The following is a 6,050-nucleotide window of genomic DNA, read 5'->3' on the forward strand; positions in this document are numbered from 1 at the left end:
CACCCACTCTCTCAGCACCCCCAACCCCTGTTGCAGCTGGTCTCATCCCCCCCCCCAAGCCCCACCATCCCTACTCCCCAAGCCCATAAAGAAACAACAACAAAAAAAATCCAGCACTTACTAACTGCTGTCTGCTGACTGAGGCCCCAGCGGCCCCAGCCCGGGCCCTCCTGCCCCCCACCCTCCCCGTCCTGTGCTGCCTAGGGGGCTCTGCCAGGAGGCCCTGGAGCCCCCCCCACCCCTTCTAAGGTAAGCAGAAAATCTGTTTTCCATTTTTTTCCTGTTCTTTTTTCTGGATTTATTTTTAAAGTGATTGTGCCTGGGGTTGTGGGGGTAGCCATGGGGGCCTGGGGGTGCAAGTTGGGGGGTGAGACTGGGTGGGGCAGCCATTTGGGGGTCTGGGGGAGTGGGGGTGGGGCTGGGTGGGGCAGCCATTGGGGGGGCTGCAGCAGCTGGTGGGGGATGGGGCCAGGTGGGGCAGCAATCAGAGGGCTGGGGTGGGGCATGTGGGCCTTGTAGGGGGGTGGTAGCTCCTGCAGGGGCTATTTGGCCCCCTTGTGTAGGGGCCCAACCCCCTTTTGGCAGGGCCAAAACCCTTGTGTGGGGGCCATAGCCTTGTGGGAGGGCAGCAAAATATGTATTCATGAAACAGGTATTTAGAGTTCACTCTATTATTATGATAAGAGACTTGCTTTAACACTGTAGATGCAGTACAAGAAAACTAGTTGAGAGTGAATTTAGGGTTAGATATTAGGAAGAAATTTTTCACACTAAGGGTGGCCAGGATCTGGAATGGGCTTCCAAGAGAGGTGGTGCTGTCACCTAGCTTGGAGGTCTTCAAGAAGAGGCTAGATAGTCACCTGGCTGGGGTCATCTGACCTCGGTTCTCTTTCCTGCCAGGGGCAGGGGGTTGGACACGATGATCCATTGTGGTGCCTTCCAACTCTACAATCTATGAATCAATAAAACATTGTCCAACTGATCACTGTCTCTGTCTCACTCGCTCTCTCTCTTTATAGTGGTTTTTTGTTTTACTTGTGGAAGAACATGGATTTGGGGGTATTTTACAGAGTGACTTTGGAATTTTTTTTATCTGGGATTTCTCAGTTTTCCAATAGGGACACCAGAATTCCTCCTAGGGAGGCCAGTGGCAGGACTCTGCCTGCTCAGAGCTGGCACCTTGGACCCATCTGGCTGTGGCTGACCTCCTCGCCAAATGGGGCAAGGAGGACGTGCATTGACAGTTCAAACAGGCCACCACACCCAGAACATCTTCCGGGCGATAGCTGCCCAGATGGCCGGGCAGGGGGCATATGTAGCAGTAGTGCCACACAGAAGCCAACCCTGCAATCACAGTCCACTGGCAGCTGGCCCAGAGGGGTAGATGCCTCTACTGGCTGTGCAGTCCCCATTGGGGTCTAGCAGGTCACAGCCAGGCAGCAGCCCCCACTGCCAGACTAGTGCAGGGGGTAGAGGGTGCAGGGAATGCTCAAGGCTGCTTCAGCAGTCCAGCTGGCACGGGTAGTGTCCCCAGATACCAGGTACCAATTGGCCAGGCCCCAGAAGCTCCTGAGAGCTAGTAGCCCTGAGCTACTTACCAGGGTGGCTTTTTATACTGCTGAGGCCAGGATGAGGCAGCTTTTTATATTGCTGGGGACAGCGCAGGTGCTGGCCCTGGGCTCTAGCTCCCCCTGGCTGAAGATCTGGGAGAAGCCTGCAGGGTTATTTTGGCCCAAGTGGCACAGTTTGCTCCACAACAAAGTGCATGTCCGAGCACGTGCACTGAAGCAAAAAGCCCTGACTCAAATTTGCACTGCTTCTATTTGAGCTGCTGCAAGCGCACATACTTGCAGGTGTGCATGCGCCCAGAAAGTGCTCTTATGAGACCATAAGAAATTAGAAGTAAATGCATTCTGTCTGATACTGGGTCAGTCCCAGTCCCTATCCTGCTCATTTTGCATTTGTAACCTTTTCAGGTCATTTTGGATTGATGCTGCCTTCCTTAGTAGGAATGTACAAGTGGCATAGGAAATGCATATTACTATGAGCCAAGGATTGGACGACTCTTTTCCCTAACACTTGTCAAGTTCCACAGCAGGTTTCCTTTCCCCAAAATCTCAGCATCATCACTACCCATGTGTACAAAGATCCTTCAGTAACCATGCACTTTCCATTCTTCTGGCCTGGCTCAGCTCAACAAGCCTTCTGTGCTGGGACAGACACCCATCCTTTCCTCACTTTTTTCCCCCTTCCCTCCCACTCAGAGTACTTGTCTTGTAACAGACCACTTGCCTGAATACAGCGTTCTTTATGGCTTGGCTTACAGCTGTACTTTCCCTCTGGATATAAGCCTTCACAAAGGACAACTAATAAGAAGCTGTGGAGATCAAGAGAATCCAGGGTAACAGGGACTGGCTAGGATGTTTCCCTTGGCAAATAACTGACTGGCCAGTGGACAGTCCATGTTAGTAGACTATCTCTGAAAGTGTGTGGATATATTAGGAAGGTTGAGCAGTGCGGGAGTGGATGGATTGGAGAGCATTTCCTGCTATCTTTGCAGTGTGGTCCATGCAAAAGGTCAAAACTTGTCCTTCAGAATGACCATCAATAACTGCCTCCATTAAGAATAATTTAATGGTATCTCCTGGAGTATGGTGTTCTGAGACAAGAAAATGACCCTAAACCTTCCTTCAGTTTGTTGGGGGATGGATTTTAACAAGGGTCTTCTAGAAGCCTTTGTGATTCAATAGCCATATGCTGCCAGCACACTGACATTTTCCGTGATGCACTGTCATGTCAGAGCTTTCCAAGGTTGGGTATGTGAGACTGACACTGCTAAGCGTGGAGCTGTTGAGAAGGGAAATGAGGTGCCCACCTGATCTGAATATGACCATAGGAGTTTTAGGGATTTTTCTGAACTCTGCTGCATGTCTTTTTGGGAAATGTTCCTAAGGACCTCCAAACTGTCACATAGTCATTGAATATTTTGCAATAATCTTTTCATGTTTTATATGATATACAAATATCTGTAAAAAGTTATTTTAAAAGAACTCTTGAATTTCTTTTTTTAATATAGTCACAGGTCACTATTTTTGTCATACCGAGGCAACTGTCTGAAAGTGGTTTTTTTTAGATTCCACCTGCTGAGCACAGTGGAGAATATTTGCCAATGGTAGGAAGGATCTAGATTAGATATTGAATGCTGTGGAGGTCATAGGACTCTTCCCATATGTTATACAAAAAGCATCGGTGACTAAATCCACAATTCAAAAACAGCATCATGACAGAAACATTTCTTGACGTGCAACATTGCTTGTACTAATGCATCTGATATTAGATTGCAGACACCCTGTTGCATTAGGAGCTTCTCTGCCCCTGACACAAAGCTTTTTCATGAATAGTTGTGCTAGTCTCTGGGCGCATTGACACAAGTTGCTAAATGCGCAGTAGACTAATTTTACTGCGCATTAACAGGTCACAGCAAAAGCTGTACTGTTGGAAATGTGTAGTGGAATTAGTCTACTGTGCATTAGCATCACTTAAGGCATGCATTGGTGCTACTGTGCAGTAGTCCTGGTTACTGTGCATTTAGTTATTACCTGTTATTACAGGTACTAAACTTAATGTGCAGTAACCACAGCACATTAATGCATGTGTAGATGTGCCCTTTGAGATGCACAAGGAATTAAGTAAGAATTCTGAGCCTGATTCTGCATGTTCTCACTCATGCAAGTACTGTAGTCCAGGAAGCTAATGTTTTGAAGGATTATATTCAGTGTTTCAGATGAAACTCTGCATCTCCTTTTTCAGTTTAATAGATTTCAAGTCCGATTTTCCTTCTCAGTTGATACTTTGTTTTGAAAATTTAAAAAAATATTAATTTTCTTAAATTTTCAAAACAAAGTATCAACTGAAAAGGAAAATTACACTTGAAATCACATTTGCTACAGCAAATAATCTAGGTTTTATGACCCGCTGTACTATGGTCTGAATTTCAAGTAACTGTTAGCGGCTAAATGAGGAATAAGTAAAAAAAAAAAAAAATGGACAGTGTACTTTGATAGATTAGATATTGTCAAATTATGCTGAAAGCATGATTAGGTCTGGCATTTTATTGGTGTATGATTAATGTTTGTTGTATCATATTCTCAGAATGGAAAATAAAATGAAGGCAAACCTCTTCACATTTTATAAGAATATACATAATTAAAAAATGAAATGTTACTTGATTTTATATTAAATCAATCACTTTAATTGGAAAGAAGTATCCCTTATTCCTGTTGGTAATTGGGCTCTTGATAATTTTAAATTGGGATTCATGACAGTTTGTGATAAATTGGCTTCTTTTAGGGTAAAGAAGCTAAGAAGTTATAATTACCCATGGATTACTTCTGAATGGTTGGAAGAGCTTGATCAAAGAGATGCAGGAAGATGTATAGAAAAGCTGGTAGCATGTGAAGATGTATTGGTTTTTTAAGCAGTTAAAGAATAACTGTGTATTTGATGTGACAAAAACAAAAGCTGTTCAGTATTTGAAATATCAGAGAAATAAAATTGGATCTCTTGGAGAGCACAGTGCATAGAAAGAGGAAATTGGGTATGTTAGCAAATGAATTAATCTTAAAAAAATTGAACTGAAAAAATATTGTAGGAGAACGGAAGACATTGGTCAGTGATTGTAGGAGAAATTGCATTAAGCTGATTAGAAATTGAAATGTACAGCTATAATTTCACTACCTGCATTCACAAATATTATGATGTTGTTTGTCCCAGGTTATTTATAAATAAATTATTCCAGCCACAAATGTGGGGAAGAGTGTTGTCAGACTGCAAAGCACAAAAGATATTGCAAACAAAGTAGTATACATATGCTGCCATTAGCAGATTCAACAAAAAAGTCACTTTAGATTCACATGTGTAGCCTCAGCACATTCACATATTTCACATTTGGCATGCAATTCTTCCTTTGATTTATCTAAAAATATTTATTAGATAAGCAGTTGCCAAAGCTGAAGTGTCTAATATACAATTTTCTTGTCAGTTTATTATGAGTGTCTGTTGTGTGTTCATTAGCTGTTTATCTTAAAGACAAAGTGTTTGAAGTTAGCAAACTTTAAGGCAGACTCTGTTTCTATAATTGGACAAACCACAACTTTTTAGAAGCAACCCAAGTGGAAACCATCCCTGATCTGGAAAACCAGTTCTGGAGTCAAACTTTGTAGCCTCTCTAATTTAGAGTTTGAATTAGACCAGTAATAAATAAACTGACTTAATCATTTAATTATGCAGTCTACATACATACTATAGAGTTGCTGCTGTAAGTCCTACTGCTTCTTCAAAGATTTGAGGAAGTAAGGAAACATTAGGTAAACAGATTTGGTTCTGATACTTATCGGTGAAAAAGGAGCTAATGAATAACATGGAATTTTACAAGGTAGCTGCTCCATCTATTTTATCTCACTTGCACAAAGAAGCCACCATGCAAGACAAAAGGATGTGGCCTGGCCTCTGGAGAAAGAATATAAGAAATATGTGACGTTACATTTTAGCTTTCCATGCCTGACCCTACAGCATGCAGTGCAAGTGTTTTTCTTCCCTGGGAGTGAGTGTGCAGCCTCTAAAAACCTCCACTGTCCAAAGATTAAAGAGTAAAATATAGATATGACATTGTTCAAGGTGCTTGCCCCACACTTGTTTTGTAGAAATGATGAAAAGGTTGTGCCAAGGCTAAAAGAAGAGAGTATTCTTTTGTCAATAATCTTTGAGTTAAACATATCGTATATTGGAAGGCAGACTGCAAACTGAGCAAAACTTAGCTGTTGCTACTAACTGGGCCATTTGGAGGCCAAGATAGTAATGTTGCTTCCTGAGAACCATGCAGTTTGTCATTCCTGTTTTAGTTGTGGTGGGAACAGATCTCATGTAGAGGGTACCTGAGGTAAACAGGTGCAACTTCTGTGGACAGCTCTGGGCCAAATTAGTGGAGAAGTAAGTATTGGCATAAGTTATGAGTTGGGGGTAGGTTGCCGAGAAACTGGTTGTACAGTTTG

This window comes from Alligator mississippiensis, chromosome 3 (genome assembly GCF_030867095.1).
Source record: "Alligator mississippiensis isolate rAllMis1 chromosome 3, rAllMis1, whole genome shotgun sequence".
NCBI lineage: Eukaryota > Metazoa > Chordata > Crocodylia > Alligatoridae > Alligator > Alligator mississippiensis.